At 39.1% G+C, this 22,357-nt stretch overlaps 1 protein-coding gene, 1 pseudogene and 1 gene segment (V, D, J or C); all 3 read right to left on the bottom strand.

The window, feature by feature from the left end:
- LOC140517968 (immunoglobulin alpha-2 heavy chain-like) overlaps window positions 1–22,357 on the bottom strand; it is a gene marked incomplete at its 5' end in the record, with an annotated part of 937,512 nt that overhangs the window by 192,616 nt on the left and 722,539 nt on the right. The window lies entirely within an intron of this gene.
- LOC140529449 (immunoglobulin heavy constant epsilon-like) overlaps window positions 1–22,357 on the bottom strand; it is a 321,603-nt gene that overhangs the window by 134,523 nt on the left and 164,723 nt on the right.
- LOC140517964 (large ribosomal subunit protein uL3 pseudogene) lies at window positions 18,930–20,264 on the bottom strand (annotated as a pseudogene).

Raw genomic sequence — 22,357 nt, 5'->3', positions numbered from 1 at the left:
CTTGGCTCCGCCCCTGATGTTTTTATTTTTAAGCTATTTTATTTGTTTTCAGTTTTCTACAATCACTTCTATGTATCTTAGATTTTTCACCTCCCTGCCGTTCTTCCTCTCTCCCTCCCTACTCCTTCTCTGAGATGGCATGCAATCTTATATAGGTTTTACACATACATTCTTATTAAATACATTTTCACCTTAGTCATGTTGCATAGAAGAATGAAAATGAATGGGAGAAACCATAAAACAAATAAAAAGATAACACAAGAGAAAACGATCTGCTTCATTCTGTGATCCAGTTCCATGGTTTTTCTCTGGATGTGAAAGACATTTTGCCTCAAGAGTACGTTAGGAATTTTTTTACGTCCCTGCATTGCTGTGAAGGACAAAGTCTCCCAGAAAAATTCCTCACACACTGTGATTGTTGCCATGTACAAAGTTCTCCTGGTTCTGCTCCTTTCACTCAGCATTGGTCCACACAGGTCCTTCTGAATTCTTCCTGTACATAATTTCTTAAAGAACACCAATATTTCATTAGATTGACACACCACAGTTGTTCCACCATTTCCCCAGTTGATGGACATCTGCTTCATTTCCAGTTTTTGGCCAGCAAAAAGAGAGCTGCTATAAATATTTTTGTACATGTGGGACTGTTTTCCATTTTTATGATCTCTTTGGGATACAGTCCTAGAAGAAATATTGCTGGGTCAAAGGGTATGAGCATTTCTGTAGCCCTTTGGACACAGTTCCAAATTGATTTCCAGATGGGTTAGATCAGGTCAGAAGTCCACCTGTCGTGACAATGCATTAGTGTTCCAACTCTCCCACATCTTCTCCAACATTTATCATCTTCCTGTTTTGTTGTGTTAACCAATGTGATAGGTGTGATGTGGTACCTTAGAGCTGTTTTGATTTGCAGTTCCTTAATCAGTAGTTATTTAGAGCATTTTTTCATATGACTAGAGATAGCTTCAATTTCTTCCTCTGAAAAGTGCCTGTTAATATTCTTTGAACATGTATCAGTTGGGCAATGGCTTCTAAATTTCACTAAGTTCTCTCTATATTTTAGAAATAAGGCCTTTATCACAGACACTGGTTGCAAAAAGTATTTCCATGTTTTCTGCTTCCCTCCTAGTCTTGATTGCATTGGATTTGTTTGTTCAAAACCTTTTCAGTTTAATGTAAACAAAATTATCCATTTTACACTTCATAATATTCTCTATCTCTTGTTTGGTCAAAAATTTCTCCTTTTTCCATAAATCTGACAAATATACTATTCCTTGCTTCCCTAATTTGGTTTTATTATCAGTTTCTTTAACTAGATTAAGTATCCATTTGGATTTTATTCTTGTGTATGGTGTCAAGCATTGTTCTATGCCCAGTTTTCACCATACTGTTATCCAGTTTTCCCAGCAAATTTTGTGAAACAGTGAGTTTTTAACCCAGAAGCTGGGGTCCTTGAGTTTATCAAACAGTAGGTTGCTATATTCATTGACTACTGTGTCTAGAGTACCTAAGCTATTGCACTGTCCTATCCCTCTATTTCTTAGACAGTAGCAAGAGGTTTGGTGATTAATGTTTTATAATATAATTTGAGATCTAGTAGGGCTAGGCCATATACCCTAGTATTTTTTTTTCATTAATTCCCTTGATATTCTGGACCTTTTGTTTTTCCAGATGAATTTTGATAGTATTTTTTCTAGCTGTAGAAAATAATTATCTGGTCATTTGATTGGTATGGCACTGAATAACTAAATTAATTTGGGTAGAATTGCCATTTTTGTGTATTAGCTCAGCCTAACCATGAACAACGGATGTTTCTCCACGTACTTAGATCTGCCTTTATTGGTGCAAAATGTGTTTTATAATTGTGTTAATATAGTTGCTGAGTTTGTTTTGGCAAGTACACTACCAGATTTTTTCTACCATCTACTGCAGCTTTGAATGGGATTTCTCTTTCTATCTGTTGCTGTTGGGCTTTATTAGTAATATATAGAAATGCAGATGATTTATGTGGGTTGATTTTGTAACCTGAAACTTTGCTAAAGTTTATTATTTCAAGTAGTTTTTTACTTGAATCTCTGGGATTCTCTAAGTATATCATCATATCATCTGCAATGAGTGATAACTTAGTTTCTTCTTTGCCTATTCTAATTCCTTCAATTTCTTTTTCTTCTCTTATTGCTAAAGGTAACATTTCTAGTACCATGTCGAATGGCAGTAGTGATAATGGACATCCTTCTTTCTCCCCTGATCTTCTTGGAAATAAATCTAGCTTATCTCCATTGTATATAATGCTTGCTGATGGTTTCAGGTAGATACTGCTTATTATTGTATGGAAAGTTCCATTTATTCCTATGTACTCCAGTGTTTTCAAGAGGAATGGGTGTTGTATTTTGTCAAAAGCTTTTTCTGCATCTATTGACATAACCATGTGGTTTCTGTTAGTTTTATTGTTGATATGATCAATAATGCTGATAGTTTTCCTAATATTGAACCAGTCCTGCATTCCTGGTATAAATCCTACCTGAGCATAATGCATTATTCTTGTGATAAGTTGCTGTATTCTTTTTGCTAATATCTCTTTTAAAATTTTTGCATCTATATTCATTAGAGAAATTGGTCTATAATTTTTTTCTCTGTTTTGTCTCTTCCTGGTTTAGGTATCAGAACCATATTTGTATCATAAAAAGAATTTGGTGGGACTCCTTCTTCACCAATTTTCCCAAATAGTCTACATAGTATTGGAATTAATTGTTCTTTAAAGGTTTGAAAAATTCCGTTGTTCAACCATCTGACCCTGGCGATTATTTCCTAGGGATTTTATTGATAGCCTGTTCAATTTCTTTTTCTGAGATGGGGCTATTTAAGTACTCAATTCCTCTTCTGTTAATCTGGGCAACTTATATTTTTTAAAATATTCATCTGTCCCATTTATATTGTCAATTTTTTGGCATATAGTTGGGCAAAGAAATTTCTAATTATTGTGTTAATTTCCTTCTCGTTGGAGGTGAATTCAGCCTTTTCATTTTTGATATTGGTAATTTGGTTTTTTTCTTTCTTTTTTAAAATCAAATTAACCAAATGTGTATCAATTTGATTGGTTTTTTCATAAAATGTACTCTTAGTTTTATTCATTAGTCTAACAGGTTTTTTAATTTTAATTTTATTCATCTGTCCTTTGGTTTTCAGTATTTCTAATTTGGTATTTTCTTAGGAGTTTTCAGTTTTGTTCTTTTTTTTTCTTCAGTTTTGTTCTTTTTCTAGCTTTTTCAGCTGTGTGCCCAGTTCATTGATCTCCTCTTTCTCCATTTTATTCATGTAGGCATTCAATGATACAAAGTTCCCTTAAGAACTGCTTTTGCAGTATCCTACAAGTTTTGACAGGTTGTCCCATTATTGTCATTCTCTTGAATGCAGTTGTTGATTGTTTCTATGATTTGTTGTTTAACTCACTCTTGAGTATTAGATTATTTACTTTCCAATTAATTTTTGGTTTGTCTTCCTATGATGTTTTATTACATATGCTTTTTATTGCATTAGGATCTGAGAAAGATGAATTGACTATCTTTGCCTTTCTCCACTGGATTGTGAGGTTTTTATGCCTTAGTACATGGTCAGTTTTTGTATATGTGCCATGTACTGGTTCAAAAAAGATACGTTCCTTTCTATCCCCATTGAATTTTCTCCAGAGATCTCTCATCTCTACCTTATCTAGAGTTTTATTTACCTCCTTAACTTCTTTCTTGTTTATTTTGAGGTTATATTTGTTAAGTTCAAAGAGGGGGAGGTTGAGGTACCCGCCTAGTATAGTTGTGCTATACTGTTTCTTTCTGTAACTCCCTTAACTTCTCCTTTAAGTATTTGGACGCTATATCACTTGGTACCTGTATGTTTAGTAATGATATTGGTGTGTTATCTATGGTGAGTTTGAGCAGGATATAGTTCCCTTCCTCATCTCTTTTGATTAGATCTATTTCTGCTTTTGCTTTGCCTGACGTTTGGATTGCTAGCTACCACTACTTTTTCTACATCAGCAGAAGCACAGTATATTTTGCCCCAACTTTCTACCTTTACCCTCTGTATATCCCCCTATTTGAAATGTGTTTCTTGTAAACAACATATTTTTGGGTCATGTTTTTAAATCTATTCTGCTATCTGCCTCCATTTTATGGGAGAGATCATCCCATTCACCTTCTTGGTTGTGATTACTTACTGTGTCTTTCCCTCTATCCTCTTTACCCCTGTTTACGGTTTTAGTTTTCCTTTCTCACTTCCCTTCCGCATTAGAGTTTCAGTTTTTGAGCACCACCTTCCTCAGTCTTCCCTCCGTTCCTACTTGATTTTCAAAAAAATATTTGAGCTCTTACATGCCCTGAGACCAATTCGTATTTTTCTTGGAGGCTTTGGATGTAGCAACTTTAACTTTGCTGTCTTCTTCTGAGAATGTGTTTTGATCTTCTTTGTCACCACTATAACTTCTGTTGTCAATGTTTATTTTCTGTTGTTTGCTCATTCTCCCAGCCTACTACTTGACTTTTTAACTTTTTGTTAAGGTAGAACTCTGCTTCCAGGGTGGAGGATGAACTGTCCTAAGTTTCAGTGGTTTTGAGCAGCTGTTTTCAGAGATACTTTTAGGGACCTGCAAATTTTGAGTTCTTCCAAGGTGGTACAGTCTAATGAGAGGTGTTTACTCCTCTCCTTTCCTATACTGTGCTCAGTGAACAACTACAAGAATTCTGTTATGATCTGAAACTGTGGGGAGGTTCCGATCTTCACTCTTGGCAGAAGTTCTGCTATGCCAGTGTTTTTCCTCAGCCCAAGACTGCCACCCAAGACTATGATCTAGCTCCAAGTATGAGCAAAGCAACAGAATCTTGTCTCAGTGTTAGCAAAGGGACTCCTATAATGTCCTTTTGATTAGTTATTTGACCCCCTTACCATCTGTGGGCTGAGAGCTCTGGAAGCAGCTGCTGCCACTGTCATTAATCATTCAATCACCCTCAAGGCCTGCTTCTGGTTTGATGGGACTGCAGCTATGTTGGGGCAAGGGCTGGACTGTGCTCCTCTCTCACCCAGGTCAAACTGACCTTTCCCATTACCCTTCTAAGTTGTCTTTGGTGTTTATGGGTTGAGAAGTCTGGAAAATGCTGCAGTTGCCAGTGCTTCAGCCTCCTGAGTCCTATTCTGAGTTTGCTATGTCCTTTTTATGCTGACAGTGCCTACTCTGTACTGCTCTTCTCTCTCAGCTTGGTGCAACAAAACTTTTCTCTAGGCCTCTGATTTTGCATTGGGCTGTTAATTTGTTTCACTCTATGGTTTTTTTGTTTCTGTTGCTCTAGAATTTGTTTACAGTTGTTTTTACTTGTATTTGGGAGAGAGCTAAGGGGAGTTCCTGTCTTTACTCCACCATCTTGGCTCCTACCCCAGTCGTTCTCTCTTCTAAAGTGTGTTTGCTTCTAAGCATTGCCTTCTCTTATCTGCTCCCCATTTCACACTCTTTTTTTCTTAATCCTTTCCCCTCCTACTTCCCTGTTGGGTAAGACAGATTTCAAATAACAATTGAGTATATATATATTCCTCTTTTTGAACCAATTTAGATGTGAGTGAGGTTCAGGTATTACCCATCTCTCTCACCTTCCCCCTCCATTATAAAGAGTTCTTCTTTTATGTGAGACAATTTCCCCCATTCTTTCCATCTCCCCTCCTCCTCTCTTTTACCTATGTATTTTTATAGCATCTCAACACGGCCAAGTTACTCCCACACCCTTCTTCTATTTAGAGTCCTTTTATCTTCTCTAATAATGATAAAATTCATAAAATATACACAAACAGTGTTGCCTTACAGAAAGGCACATGGCTTAGATTTTTGATTTCTCTTACAGTGTCTCATTTATCTTTGCCTTTTTGTGCTTCTCTCAAGTCTTGTATGTGAAAGTCAAATTGTCTACTCAGTTCCGGTCTTTTCATTAGGAATGCTTGAAAGTGATCTATGTCATTAAATGTCCATTTTCCTCTTGACGGACTATACTCCATAGAGAGTAAGTCTGTAGTAACTGGAATGTTCTCAGAGACATTGTTTCTAGTCACGAATATCTTCCCCTCTCAGTTTATACTCACTTTTTTTCTTCTACCTTCCTGGAGGTGAGGTCCGCAGGTTTCACACATTGCACACATTTCCCCAGTGCATCCATTAGTTTTACTGACTTTTCCTCTCTCATACATCTCCATACATGCACACATAAGATCCTTGGCCATCTATCTGATGAAGGGGATGGGATAAAGTATGGGAAGGGACGTGTGGAGAAGTGTGATACAGGAGGGAGGGGGAGGATTGTGGAGGGATCTTCTGATTTATTCTTCCTCAACTTGTCTTTTCTAAGGTCCCTTCCTCCCACGTCACCATGGTGGTACAGGATATTGGTGGAACTAAAGAGGTCTCATGCTTTCATAAAACTCCTCAGCATTGTAGAGATCAAAGGATGTATTGACTTGGAACAATTTGGATTGACTCTATCCCCAGGTGTTTTGATCCCATCTGTGGAACTCTGTGCAAGAAAAATATGAGAGTTTTTAGGACTTTGACCCCAGGGAATCTTAGTATTGACTGCTTTTAATTTTCATGCCTTTACCTTTCATTTTTTTTCTTTCCACACTACTTTTCATCACCTTGAAGACTGATTTTGTGAGGTGTGATTTAAATGTGTTTTAATCTAAGAAAATGTTTATTTGAATTCTCAAGCTTCTATCACTGAAACAAATATTGGAGGAGGAGATTTCCCCTCTCCCCCCACTACTTCCCCTTAGTTAATCTGGGGTCAAGGGGCTCCCAGATACAGTGTTACACACTGGTGAGAGGATTACAACTTTGGGAGACCTCATTTTCCCCCCAACAACATTAAGCTACAAAAGTATGGATGTTTTCCAGATACCATGCTTCCCTTCTCAAGATTTGTACATGGTAGGCATTTACTCATTCTTCCATCCTTGGTTTCTGCATTATGATGTTGTGTATAGATCAGACCCAGTTTGTTTCTTAACTCGTTATGTGTAAGGAATATTTTGTTATTCTTTTTAGATTTTAATTCCTAGGATCCTAGACATAATTTCCCAGAATCGTGGTTGTAAACAATTCCTGCTGTGTCTGTGCAGTAAGATATAGGGATGACATAATATAATGTTTATTATGCTTGTACTGGATGATGATATTGCTAAAATTAACCTGTGAGCTTAATGTTGGCAAAATTCTTTCTTTGTCACCCTATAAATTAAGTGGTCAGTAATTGGAGAATGTGACAGTACAATACTGTGCATGCCTTGATCTGCTCTCATCAAGGCCTGGGGGGTATAAGAATACATAAGGGGACTATGCACTTGCATTTGCCTCAACCAGCTCCCATTGAGGCTCAGGGGGCCTGTTGGAGTTGTAGCTTCTACTATATTTTCACTCACTCCTGCAAGAAGAGTTATTAGGGAATGCTATAGGGGTTGGTGCTCCCATTATCAGCAAACCCTTTGATAAGAATGGAATAAAGTAAGCTTTTTTAAGCCCTTGTGATGTCTCTAATCCTGTCTTCCTGTCGGCCTAGATCAAGAGGTAATCTGCTAAAGTCAGAACACCTGTTAGAAGTCCTCCAGTGGCTCCCCCCTAACAGTTGGCATAGTTAGTGTAAGTATGTTTACCTGTAATACACTCTTGAATGTGCCTACGTTGCTGTGAATATAGTGGTTAAGAATAGGTTTCACCTTCTTGCAAGAATTAATGGGTTTTGAATCCATCTCCTAGTGGTTTGACTCGAGTTTAAACTATGGCTACTTGTCTCCTTTTCCTTGCACCATCCTGAACTTGGGGCTGGTTCCATCCCTTGCTGTCATCTTGACAGTCCCCAACCAGATGCTGTTGATTGTGCTGGAGGCTTCCTGGAAGAGGTGACATTTCTTGCTTGAAAGTTATTATCTTGTCATCTTCCCTAATATGATTTGGGATGGATTCATCAACTGGATTTAGCTTGTTCCTCTCTGTCTGCCTTTCTCAATGTATGTCTGTCTCTCTCCTGCTAGGCTCATGCTGCTTGTGCACTTTGTTTTCCAGGCTCTCTGGTTTATCTCTAGAGGTCTGGAGCTTCTGAAGTATTCTCACAGTCTTTTTGTACTGTTCTGGATTATATGAAGGACTTCTAGATTCTTCTCTTTGATATTCTTTACACTATTCTTTCTTGTGCACTTTTAGAATTTTCTTGAAGTGTTTGTGAGAGATAGGGTCTACTCTAGGCCTGGTAGGTAGCCATTTTCCATAGTAAGGGTTGAATAAATATTTGTTGAATTGAAAGTCTCTAATGTTGAGGTTTGTTAGGTGAAGATAATGTTTTAAAGACTATTTAATTTCTTCACTATCTTAGTTATTCTAAATGACTTAGTCCATAGACATGCACATCAGATTGTTACATATATGGTATCTTCCATAATGTTTTAAATTTCTTTTCCCATTTAATCATCTGTGCTTTACCTTGTCTATCTCCTTCCTTACTACTATTATCTAATTGTCCTAATATTTTATCAAATATCATGAGGGCCTAATTTTCTTAAGTATTCCCAATTATTTGTCTTTTGCATATTTCACAACTGTATTAACAATGGGGGAGTGGCCAAGCTCAGTCCTTATGAATTTAAGTAATATGTTTTGTTGATACTATCTCCTTATAGTAGAGGAGGTTGAGGACGTACTTCTGTAAAGTTATAATGATTTGTTAATGGACAAATCTGGTATCCCAGATCAGACCATGTGAAGGTCTTATTTTTGGTGTGCTTAACATGTCAGGAGGAACCTTCTGAATGGCTGAGGAGCTGGAAATAAGGATATATTCAAAAGGCACTAGTTGGCCAAAGTTTTTTTTCCTTCTCTTCCTCTCTATGACTAAGGGAAGAATTGGAATTGGAATTAGGAAACTTCCTGACCCTATAAGTTATTGTGAATAGAGACCTCTGTTCTTTGTCTCTCTGTGTAATTCTTTCCTGCTTTTAGTATTGGAATATTAAAGATGGAAATGACCTTGTAAACTTAAAAAGGTCAGGAAAGTGAGCCAGTAGAAAATCAATGATGGGAATCCTGGTCAGGTTTTGTTATCAGCTGTGGCATTAACACAAACTTTAAGCAGTGGAAACGAACCTCAGCAGCAGCTGAGATGTCAATTCATCCTGCAGTTATGGGGTCTTTAGAGGTTGCTTTTGTGGAGTAAATGCTTGGTAGAAAATTCTTTAAGTGTGGGTCTACTATCTTCAGAGAGTGAGGTAGTGTAGATGGTATGTGGTCCCAGGTATTGGGGTGGAGAATATTTATACTTCTCCACATATAGTTTCTCAGGAAATACACCTCTGTTTCTACAAATTATATTTACTAATTGATGTTAATTAGTCAAATGATATTGATGCCTCAATCACTGGTGATTTATATTGGGGAGAACACACCAGCATGAAGGTTCAAGTCGATAGAATTAGAAAAACACTTCCAATACCTCAGGGACAATCCTAGAATCTTGAGAGGGAGATTCATTGCCACCTGTCTCCAGGAATGGGACCTTTCAGTGTGCATTGTGATGGAAGATAAATCTAACTTTAGGGTATGGTTACACACACATATCTCATAGTCAGAAGACACCTCAGTAGGCATCTAATTCCAATAATATATGATCAGGAAAACCGTGAGGAATGAGCTTTCTGAAAATTTCCAGTGACAGGAAACTTACTACTTTTTCTTTTAAAAGTAATTTTACTTGGGGTGCAGAGCCAAGATGGCAGAGTAGAAAGACCCATATACACTAGGCTCTTCCTCCACAGCCCATAAAATACCTGTAAAGAATGGGCATCAACAAATTCTAGAGCAACAGAAGCCACAGAACAACCAAGGGGAGGAAACTTCCAGTCCAGGGTAACCTGGAAGGCAGACGGGAAATGTCTGTCACACTGGACATGGAGTGGAGCTCAGCCCAGCTTTGACCCCACAGTGCAGGGAGAAGAACGTGAGCAGTCGTCAGGGGTGGAATCCCCAGCAGCAGCAGCAGCAGCAGCAGCGGTTCGTAGATCCCTCAACCCATCTGCGCCAAAGGTCAGTGAGAGGGCTTTTTCAGCTGGTTGAGAAAGGTACAGAGTCCCCCTCATAGCTCTGGCCCCAGGTGGCAGCTCCCATGGCATGCAGCAGCCAACATCCATTGTTGGAAGCCTCATCATAAAGCCCCTGGGGGAAGTGGGCAGCTAATCTGAACCTCAGCCCTGAGAGTCGGCATGGCGGAACTGGAGGTGTGGCTGTTGTGGAGAGGAAATTCTACTATTCGCAGATTCTGGCCACAAAAGTTTCTGGTTGCTCCCAGATCAATGTGCAGGCTTGATTGTGCCACCTTGGAGGAACTGAGATCTTACAGGTCCCCGGAGTATACCCTATTCTTTACAAAAGATCTAAAATTCAAGTAACTGGTTGCAAAAATGCCCCAAAAAAGGGAAAAAATAAGACAATAGAAGGTTACTTTCTTGGTGAACAGGTATCTTCTCCCATCCTTTCAGATGAGGAAGAGCAATTCTTACCACCAGGGAAAGACATAAAAGTCAAGGATTCAGTATCCCAAACATATAAAATAAATATTCAATGGTATCAGGCCATGGAAGAGCTTAAAAAAGATTTTGAAAATTAAGTAAGAAAGGCGGAGGAAAAATTGGGAAGAAAAAGGAGAGAGATACAAGAAAATCATGAAAAGCGAGTCAACCGTTTACTAAAGGAGACCCCAAAAAATATTGAAGAAAATAATACCTTTAAAAATAGGCTAACTCAATTGAAAAAAGAGGTTTAAAAAGTCATTAAGGAGAAGAATGCTTTAAAAGGCAGAAATAGCCAAATGGAAAAGGAGGTTCAAAAGCTCACTGAAGAAAATAGTTTTTTAAAAATTAGAATGGAACAGATGGAGGCTAATGACTTTATGAGAAACCAAGAATTCACAAAACCAAACCAAAAGAATGAAAAAAAATGGAAGATAATGTGAAATACCTCACTGCAAAAACAACTGACCTGGAAAATAGATTCAGGAGAGACAAATTAGAAATTATGGGATTACCTGAAAGCCTTGATCAAAAAAGAGCTTAGACATCATCTTTTGTGAAATTATCAAGAAAAACTGCCCTGATATTCTAGATCCAGAAGGCAAAATAAATATTGAAAGAATCCACCCATCACCTCCAGAAAGAGATCCAAAAAGAGAAACTCCCAGGAACATTGTAGCCAAATTTAAGAGTTATCAGGTCAAGGAGAAAATATTGCAAGGAGCTAGAAGGAAACAATTTTAGTACTGTGAAAGTACAATCAGGATAACACAAGATGTACATCTTCTACATTAGGGGATCGAAGGGCTTGGAATATGATATACCAGAAGTCAGAGGAACAAGGACTAAAACCAAGAATCACTTACCCAGCAAAACTGAGTATAATACTTCAGGAGAATAATGGTCTTTCAATGAAATAAAGAACTTTCAAGCATTCCTGATGAAAAGACCAGAGCTAAAAAGAAAATTTGAGTTTCAAACACAAGAATTAAGAGAAATTATGAAAGGTAAACAGAAAAGAGAAATCATAAGGGACTTACTGAAGTTGAACTGTGTACATTCCTACATGTTAAGACTATATTTGCAACTCTTGAAACTTTTTTCAGTGTCTGGCTAGTTGGTGGGATTATACACACATGAACACATATGTATGTATGTGTATATGAGAGAGAGAGAGAGAGAGAGAGAGAGAGAGAGAGAGAGAGAGAGAGAGAGAGAGAGAGAGAGAGAGGGAGAGACAGACAGACAGACAGAGACAGAGCACAGGGTGAGTTGAATAGGAAGGGATCATAACTAAAAATAAAATTAAGGAGTGAGAGAGGAATATATTGGGAGAAAAAAAGGGAGAAATGGAATGGGGCAAATTATCTCTCATAAAAGAGGCATGGAAAAGTCTTTTCAATGGAGAGAAAAAGGAGAGAGGTGAGAGTAAAAAGTGAAGCTTACTCTCATCACATTTGGCTCAAGGAAAGAATATAATGCATACTTAATTTGGTATGAAAACTTATCTTAAAATACAGGAAAGTAGGGGAGAAGGGGATAAGCAGGACGAAGGGGTGATGGAAGGGAGGGAAAATGGGAGGAGGGAGCAATTAGAAGTCAACACTCTTGGGGAGGGACAAGGTCAAAAGAGAGAATACAAGAAATGAGAGGCAGAATAGGATGAAGGGAAATATAGTCTTACACAACCTGACTATTATGAAAGTCATTTGCAAAAATACACTTATATAACATATACTGAATTGCCTGCCTTGTCAGTAGGGATGCATGGGGAGGCAGGAAGGAAGAGAAGCTGGAGCTCAAAGTTTTAGGAACAAATGCTGAATATTGTTCCTGCATAGAACTAAGAAGTAAGAAATATAGGTAATGGGGTATTAAAATTTATCTTCCCTACAGGATAAAAGAGAAAATGGGAATAAGGGAAGGGAGTGATGTTAGAAGGGAGGGTAGTTTGGTGCAAGGGGTAATCAGAATCCTTGACATTTTGAGGTGGGGGGTCTGGAGAGATGGGGAGAAAATTTGGAACTCAAAATTTTGTGGAAATGAATGCTTAAAACTTAAAATCAATCAATAAATTAATAATTAAAGAATAAAAATAATTTTACTTGAGATTTCTGATTCCCAGAGCCAGATGGCAGAGTGATCAGTAATTGCTACCTCTCTACCTTTGTTGACTTTGAAGACCCCAGAGAATATGTCCCTGGGAAAAACCCTGGAAGAGTGGGAGTAGCAGAAGGGGTAAACAGTCTCTTAGCCTATGAGACTGGGAAAATTGCTAAGGAGAGTCCCTCTTTCTTTGACTGAAAGCGACCAATGCAGAGCCCTTTTCATCCCAGGCAGCCCCACTCCAGCAAACTGGGTGAAGACTCTGAGCCCCAAAGGGGTGAAGCCTGCAATGGCCAATACCAGGAACCCAGGTGTGCCTGAGCACACCAGGGCAATTGAGAAGACACTAGCACAGACAGGATCACAAACTGCAGAGCTTGCCTATGTTCTACCTCAGCAGAGGAGATCTCCTGTGGGAAAACCACCCCTCCCCCACACTTAATGCAGCTAGCTCCAGGGTAACTGGATAAATTCAAAAAGACTTTACCTGGCCTCTGCTTTCCAACACCAGTCAGCTCAGCACCAGGTAAGCTGCAGCATTTTAGCTTCTAGCTGAAAGAACCAGGGGCCACAACACACAAAGTCTCAAGGTTTAAGCACAAGAACTGTGACACAGAGCCCACTGTGTTCCAGATGCCAAGATTCACTTTAAAAGCCAGGAAAAGAGTGATTTTCGTGAGTAAGAAGCAAAGTAGAACAAGAAGACCATAGAATCTTTCTATGGGGACAAGGACCAAAACATAAACACCAAAGATGTCAGTATTGAGACTGTACTCCCATCTGAAACTTCAGAAGGGGATATGAACTGGTCTGAAGTACAAAGAGCCTTCTTGGAAGAACGCAGGGAAGATTTTAAAACCCAAATTAGAGAAATAGAAGAAAAACTGACCAATGATTTTAAAAATATGAAAAAAGAAACCACAGAAGAATTTAAAAGGATATTGGACAATGGAAAAGGGAGTGCAAAACTTAACTGGAGAAAGTAACTCCTTAAAAGGAACAATTGGACAGATGGAAAAGGAGCTGAAAAAGTTAACTAAAATAGAAATTTGATGAAAATTAGAATTGGGCAAGTAGAAGCAAATGACTCTATGAGATATCAAGAATCAGTCAAACAGAATCTAAAGAATGAAAATAAAGAAGAAAATGTAAAATATCTAGCTGTAAAAAGAAGTGACTTGGAAAATAGATCCAGGAGAGAAAAATGTAAGGATTATTGGTCTCCCAGAAAGTCATGATGAAACAAAGAGCCAGGATAATATCATCCAAGAAATAATCAAGGAAAATTGCCCAGAAGTCCTTTATCCAGAGGGCAAACTAGTCACCGAAAGAATCCACTGTTTATCTCTTGAAAGAGAACTCAAACTAAAAACACCAAAGAATATCATTACCAAATTACAGAATATCAAGTGAAGGAGAAAATACTCTAGGGAGCCAGAAAGAAACAATTCAGATATTGAGGAATTACAGTTAGGATCACACAGGAACTTGCAGCTTCTGCATTAAAACGTCAAAGGAATTGGAATATGATGTTCCATAAGGCAAAGAAGCTGAGACTACAACCAAGGATTAATTACCCAGCAAAGTTGAGTGTGATAATTCAGGCAAGGAGATTGACATTCAATGAAATAAGGGGTTTCCAGACATTCCTGAAGAAAAGGCCACAACTCAATAGAAAATTCAGTCTTCAAACACAGTCTCGAGAGGCATAAAAAGGTAAACAGGGGGAAAAAACTTGTTACTCAATATGGGCAAACTGTTTACATCCCTATAAGGGAAAATGATACTTGTTAATCTTGAGAATTGTGCATTTATTAAGATATATGAGAGGGATATACATAGATAGTGGGTGTGGTATGAAGTAAATGATATCATGATAAAAATGTGATTTAAGAGTGTGAAGGGATTGTAATGGGATATGTGAAGAAGAGGAATAAGAAAAAGGTAAATTCCCTCACAGGAAGGGGCTCAAAATATATATTACAGTAGAGAGAAAGAGGTAAAGAAGATGAGCATTGTTTGAGAGTTACTCTCATCTGATCAGATTCAAGGAGGGAACAACAAACTCAGTGAAGTATAGAAATACAACTAGTTCTATAGGCAATAGGAGGGGAAATGGGAAAGAAAAGGCAGGGAAGGTTAAAAGAGAGGGAAGAATTAATAAGGGAAAAGGGGATTAAAAGGCAGGGGGCTGAAAGAAGGGTGGGATGAGTCCAGGAGGTGGTGGTCAAAAACTAAAACTCTAGCGTGGAGGGGAAAGGAGAAAGGAGAACTGAACGCGTAATCAGGGGGAAAGGTGATGGAAGGAAAGACACAGATAGTAATCATAACCAAGAAGGTGAATGGGATGAACTCTCCCATAAAACGGAGATGGATAGCAGAATGGATTAAAAACCATAATCCAGCAATATGTTGTTTGCAAGATCCACATTTGAAGTGGGTGTATACACACAGGGTAAAGGTAAAAGACTGAAGAAGAATATACTGTGTTTCAGCTGTTGTCAAAAAAAGCAGGGGTAGCAGTCCTAATATCAGACAAATCAAAAGCATAAATAGATCTAATTAAAAGAGATAAGGAAGGAAAGTACATCCTGATAAAAGTCACCATAGAAAAGGAAGCAATTTCATTACTAAATATGTATGCTCCAAGTTGTATAGCACCCAATTCTGAGAGGAGAAGTTTAGGGAGTTATAGGAAGAAATAGGCAGCAAAATTATACTAGTGGGGGACCTTAACCTCCCCGTTCCCGAACCTGATAAATCTAACCTCAAAATGAACAAGAAAGAAGTTAAGGAGGGTAATAGAACTCTGGATAATGTAAATACGATAGATCTCTGGAGAAAATAATTCTAATTCTGTGTTCCAATAAATTAATTCAAATTTTGTGTTCTGACTAGTTTTAAAAAAAGTTAAAAAATAAGAAATATAATTTTACTTTATTTTAATATTAATGGAATCTTTTTTCAATTTTCAATTCTTTCCCTTTCCCACCCATTGAGAAGGTAAACAATATTTTATTATACATGTGAAGTCATGCTAAACATTGCCATATTAGTCGTATTAAAAAGAAAAGCAAGAAAAATAAAGTTGGAAGTATGCTTTAATTGGCATTTGGAGATGATAAGTTCTCTCTCTGGAGATGGAGAACATTTTTCATTATGAGTCCTTTGGAATTGTCTTGAATCATTAGAGTAGCTATAATTACGCAGTTGATCACCACTGCAATATTGCTGTCACTGTGTACATTACTCTCTTGGTTCTGCTTACTTCATTTTGCATCACTTCACATAAGATCTCCCAGGGTTTTCTGAAAACATCCATGTTCACCATTTCCTATAATAACACAGTCTTGTTCCATCACAATCATATACCACAACTGGTTCAGTCATTCCCCAGTTGATGAACATCCCATCCCCTCAATTTCCATTTCTTTGGAAAACTGTAAAAAGAGCTGCTATAATTATTTTTGTGCATATAGATCCTTTCCCTTTTTCTTTAATCTACACGTGGTACAAATTTAATAGTGGTATTGCCAGGATAAAAGGTATGTGTAATTTTACAGCCTTCTGACCATAGTTCCAAATTGTTCTCCCAAATGGCTGAATCACTTCACAACTCCATCAACAATGCATTAGTATCCCAAATTTGACTCAGTTCCCTATATATTTGAAAAAATAGTGATTTTGTTAGAGAAACTTGTAAGAAATTTTTGATTTTATTTCACTGTTTTTTTTCTTTTTTAGCAGTGTTGTTTCCCTGATTATTCCTTTTTGTTAGGTCTATTTTTGCTTTTGTTTTTGTCTGATGTAACGATTGCTACACCTGCCTTTGTTACTTCAGTAGAAATATGATAGATTCTGCATCAGACCCTTATTTTTACTCATGTATGTCTTTCTTTTCAAATGTGTTTCTGGATGAAGAAGCCTTGACTTTGATGTCTTCCTATAATAATTTGCTTTGTTCTTCCTCCTCTCAGAGAATGGAGGAAAATATCTGTTCACAAGGAAAGTAACCTTCTATAGCCTTATTTATTTCCCCCCTTTTTGGATATTTTCCCAGCAATTACTTGACTTTTGAGTCCTTTGTCAGGTGAAGGGTATATTTTAGGGACTTGTAAGTTCTCAGTTCCTGGGCTCTGCAACCACAAACTTTTCTTCCCGGGTTCTCTGAATAAGGTTCCCTCTCCACAACTGCCTCCAGGTTCACCACGCCAGTACTCCTCCTCACCGCAGGATCACCACTTGGGAATGAGGTTCACATCAGCTGCTTGATTTCCCCAGGGTCTTTAGGCTGAGGGTTCCAAAAGAAGACACTGCTGTAGTGACTTCTTCCTCCCTGGGGCTGGGGCTAGGGCTGGACCCCATCACTTCTCGCCCAGGTGAAAGAGCTTTCTCATTGACCTTTGAAGCTGTCTTTGGTGTTCATGGGTTGAGTAATCTGGAAACTGTGGTCACTGCCTATGATTTTGCACCCTGAAGCCTTCTCCAGTCCTGTCCCTGCTGAGCCACGTGGCCAAGGGTGGATTTCACTCTGCTCTGAGCCTGGTGAGATAGACCTTTCCTGTTGGCCTTTCAGGTTGCTTTAGGCTGGAAATCTCTTTCACTTTGTCATTTTGTGGCTTCTCCTGATCTAGAATTTGCTTAGAGTCATTTTACAGGTATTTTATAGGCTTTGGGTGGGGGAGCTACAGTAGGTTCATCCTTCTACTCTGTTATCTTGGCTCTGCCCCCTCAAGTGTGCTTTTTGCTAGATCTTATTGCCTTCTGGTTTCTAATGCATTCTGTTTTCTGTTTCTCTTATTTGACTTAAAAATCATTTTTGCTCTTCTTTAGCTCTTTCAGGAATTCTTTTTGAGTTTTTGCCCAATTTTCATTTTTCTTTGAGGCTCTGCTTGTACCTGTTTTGATGTCGTTGTCTTTTGAGTTTGTGTCTTGTTTTTCTCTGTCCTTATAGTAGGTTTTTATGGTCAGATTTTTGTTGTGGTGGTTTACTCATTTTCCCAGTGTATTTCTTGAGTTTGAACTTCATTTTAAAGTTGGAAGCTGCTCACCTTGGAGGAAGTGGTGGTGTGGAATCTGTCAGAAACTTAAGGCTTTTAAAAAAAGTGTACTTACTATTTTTACAACTAGATTTGGGAATTTGTAAGCTACTGGTGCTTCCAAAATGGCATGATCCTGGGAAGGATGTGGTCACTGTTCTCCTGATCTGTGCTCTCATTTTTACTTAGGAAGAACCCTTGCTCAGTTTAAGTCACAAGTGCTAGAGTTCCTCTGTGCCATGAAGTTACCCCCAGGATCCTTGATCCCTTGCAAGCCCTCCTTTATTTTCCAGAACTGTGAACTGAATCTGGGTATGTACAACAGAGTTGCTAAACAGTACCTAGTTCTGCCCAATGCTGCTACCAGGGTCTGTTGTAATCTTCTTCTGACCATTTACTAGATCTCCTTATTATTTCTGAGTTGAGAACTCCTGTAGCTACTGTTGCTACCACAGATGCTTCCAAGGCCCAAAGTGGTTTCTGCTAAATCCCCTTCCACTTCCCTCATTAGACCCAAGGCTTTTGGTTCTGTCCTATAGAAAAAGGAAACCAGTATATTCTTTTTTGACATGTAGCTCTTTGCATAATTGAAAATAACTATTTATTTTTATTTTTCCCAGCCTATATATCCCCCGTTCTTTCAAATGATTTTCATATAGTATGATTTTTCTGGTCTTTATATGTTTTTTTCTGTATGATGATCAGTTTTATGAATTTCTTTCCAAATTGTGAAATCCAGAAATAAGTATGCAAAATACATATATAGTTGGGCAGACTAAAACTTTCTTTTGTGGTATGATTTTGAGTTTCTTCACTATTCTGATTTACCTCTATAAGTTAAGAAATATTTATTTATTCATTGTTATATGCTAGGTGCTATGCCAAGTGCTAGAAATACAAAGAAAGTCAAAAAATTAGCCCTTTTTCTCGAGGCAATTAGAGTATAATCGAGGAGAGAACACATAAATAATTAGGTACATGAAAGATATAAACAGAATATATGGAAGAAAGCCTCAGAGAGGAAGACAGTAGCAACTGGTAGAACCTGAAAAAGTCTCCTGTAAAAGGTGGGATTCGAGGTGATTCTTGAAGGGAACCAGATAAACTAACAGAAATATGAGCAGGCAGAACATTCTAGGTTTGAGGGACAGCAAACTCAAATTCAGGAATATGGAATATTATTTTCCTTTTTGTCTTTTTTTTAATTGTGAAAAATTTATTGAGAATCCACCAGCTCCAAATTGGTCTGGAAATATCAGGCAGCTTCTTCTTTTGCGACTCGGTCCTTTTTGAGTGGTCGCATGAAAGCTTTTTTCTCCTCCACAGTTTGGAGCAGACTGTGTCCAAATTTGGATGTGGTGTCAATAAACTTCAGGTCAGTCTTCTCTAGGGTGGGATGTTTGGTCTGTACCAGCAGAGATTTTCGCAGGGTGAGGACACACTTCTTGGTCCCAACGACACAGTCTTTCAGCACGATAAAGTCATTGGTCACTTCACTGTAGTGGATAAAGCCTCCCAGAGGATTGATGCTCTTGTGAGACTGATCATAATCTGTGGATGCATTGTTTTTGATCAGTTTGCCATCCTTGATCTTGTAGCCCTGGCCAATCTTGTAGATCTTTTTGTTGATCTCAGTGCGATGGTGGTAGCCCTCCTGACCAGCTCAAGCCACAGAGAAGGTTATCCGGGCGGGATGCCATGCTCCAATACATGCCACCTTATGCAGTCCTCGGTGGATCTTTTGGGGCAGTTTCTTGGTATGCCAGCAGCTAGTGACACCTTTGTAACCCTTGCCCTTCATTATCCCAACGTCATCAATCATCTTGTCTTGCCCAAACACGGTGGACATGGGCACCTGCTGCTCCAGCTTCTCACGGGCCCGGTCCAGTTTCTCTGCCACACTACTGCCATTCACCTGGATCTTCATCAGGTGGGACTTCTTCTGCCTCAGAGGGAGCAGGCACATCTGGGTGCGGGCAATGACACGGATCACCTAGCAGTACTTCTTCATGCTGCTCAAGTCTTTCTCCAGCTGCTTTTTGCCATCCTCATCTTACCACTTTTTGTAATACTTGGTGAAGGCCTTCTTCTTGGACTCATGCCAATTCTTATAGAACCGCCTCACACTCATCACTGATGTGCTCAGCAAAGATGGTTTTAAAGCTCCGCAGGCCTCGTGGGGTTTGTACATAGCCCACGATGCCCACAATGACTGTGGGGGGCATCTCCACGATCGTCACAGCCTCGACTACTTCCTTCTTATTGACCTTTGATCCAAGCCTGTCCAACTCTCAAATAATATGGGTCATGTCTGCCTTGTAGCCCAGAAAGGCAGTCAGATGGATGGGCTTGGAGGGGTCATCTTTGGGGAAGCTCTTAACCTTCCCCTGGTTCCTGTTGCTTCTCTTTGGAGGCAGGAAACCCAAAGAGCCATGCCTGGGAGCAGAGAACTTCTGTTGGGACATGCTGCTGCTGATGTACCTGTGGTGGCTGCCGAGGCAAGTTTGGAGAGCTGGAGTATTATTTTCAAGGAAGAGCAAGTTGACCAGTGCAATTGGATCACAGGGTATATGAAGATTAGTAAAGTGTAAGAATGAATACTGGAAAGAAGGGGAGGGATCAATTTATGAAGAACTTTCAGTGCTAAATAAAGGAGTTTATATTTGGTCCTAGAAGTAATAGAGAGGCACTGGAGTTTATTGGAAACGGTAGTGACATAGTGAGACTGATGAATTAGAACAGGTATTTTCTTTCATCCTTTTGGATGAGGAAGAACAAAGCATAATATCAGAGGAAGTCAAGACTTCTGTGCACAAAGCCTCCAAAATAAATATGCAATAGTCTCAGGCCATGGAAGTGTTTAAAAAGGATTTTGAAAATCAAGTAAGAGAGGTGGAGGAAAAATAGGGAAGAGAATAGAAGTGATGCAAGAAAATAATGAAAAGTGAGTCAACAGCTTGCTAAAGGAGACCCAAAGAATACTGAAGAACGTAACACCTTTAAAAATTGGCTAACTCAGTTGGTGAAAGAGGTCCATAAAAATATGAATTTATTATCTGAGAACTCCCCATTTTTCTCATTTCATATGTTTGACATATATTTCTTGACTACTTCTTTCTTCACTCTGGTCTTACTCAAGAGATGGCCTTTGTCTTTATCAAAGTAAACCCCACTGTATCCACCTTTGGTCCTATCTCCCCCTATCTTCTCCAGCATAATACCTCAGATGTCATTATATTTGTTTAATCTCTGTCTCTGTCCTTGCAGGCTCATTTCACAAGGTCATGTCATCCCTAAACTTAAAAAAAATATTCTCACTTGATCCCACCAACCCCACTAGTTATCATCCTACATATGTGCTCCCCTTGCTAACTAATCTTTTTGAGAAAGTCATCTACACCCAGTATCTTCACTTTTTCTCTTTTATAAATCCTTTGCAATCTTGCTTCTGACTTCATCACCCAACTGAAACCTCCCCTTTTCAAAGTAAGTAACAATTTCTACCTGTTGAACAATAAAGTATCCTTCTATAGGCCTATTTCTTCTCCCTTTTTGGGCATTTTCCCAGCCAGTTACTTGACTTTTGAGACCTTTGTCGAGAGGAGGGTACCTTCTGGAGACCTGTAAGTTCTCAGTTCCTCCAAGGAGGCACAATCAAGGGAGAGGTGTTTACTCCTCTCCTGACCTTCTCACTGATCTGGGAGCAACCAAAAACTTTTCTGCCCAGAATATGCAATTGAATTTCCTCACCACAAACATCTCTACCTCCAACTCCAGTTCTCATCCTCACCCCTGGGTGGAACTCAGATCAGTGGCTTAATTCCCCCATGGGGTTTAGGTGGAGGTCTCTCAGGGCTGCCACTCAGGGCTGAGATTAGTTCATCCCTTCAATTCCCCCAGGGGCTCTTGGTTGAGGGCTCCAAAAATGGCAGCTGCTGGAGCCCTCCCACTGACCTTTGAAGTTGTCTGTAACATTTGTTGGTTGAGGAATCTGGGAACTGCTACCAGGGGCACCCTGAATCCTGTTCTGTGTCCTGTCCCTGCTGTTCTGTGCTGGTCTGTGATGGTTGTGCTGGTGTGGTCTGCCCTGGTCAAGCTGGTCTGGACTTCATATTTTTTGTGAAGTATGAAGTGAGTCTCTACTTTGAAAGGGTGAAGGACTGACTACTATGGGAAATTTAGAGATGAAAAGATTTGGACCAATCCCTATGTAGAGTGGAATTGCTTGTCATGATTTTCTTTTCTGAAATATTGCAACCTGAGGGGGGTGGAGTCAAGATTCTGGAGTAGAAAGATGCACATACACTAGTTCTTGCCCCACAGCCCATAAAATTACTAATGAAAGACTCTCAACAAATTCTAGAGCAGCACAAGCCACAGAACAACAGAGTGGAGATTTCCAGCCCAGGGTGACTTGAAAGGCCGATGCAAAAGATTTGTTGCACCACAGACAGAGCAGAGCTTAGCCCAGCTTTGGCCACGTGGCACGAGCCCAGAGGAGGACCCAAGCAGGCCTCAGGGGCGAAATCTCCAGCAGTAGTACCGGTGGTTTACAGATCCCTCAACCCACAGGTGCCAAATGTTAGTGAGAGGATTTTTTCAACTGGCAGAGAAGGGAACAGGGTTTTCCCATA

Source organism: Notamacropus eugenii, chromosome 1 (genome assembly GCF_028372415.1).
Source record: "Notamacropus eugenii isolate mMacEug1 chromosome 1, mMacEug1.pri_v2, whole genome shotgun sequence".
Lineage (NCBI taxonomy): Eukaryota > Metazoa > Chordata > Mammalia > Diprotodontia > Macropodidae > Notamacropus > Notamacropus eugenii.
Note: the sequence above shows the minus strand (reverse complement) of the source record. Positions and strands in the feature narration are given on the sequence as shown.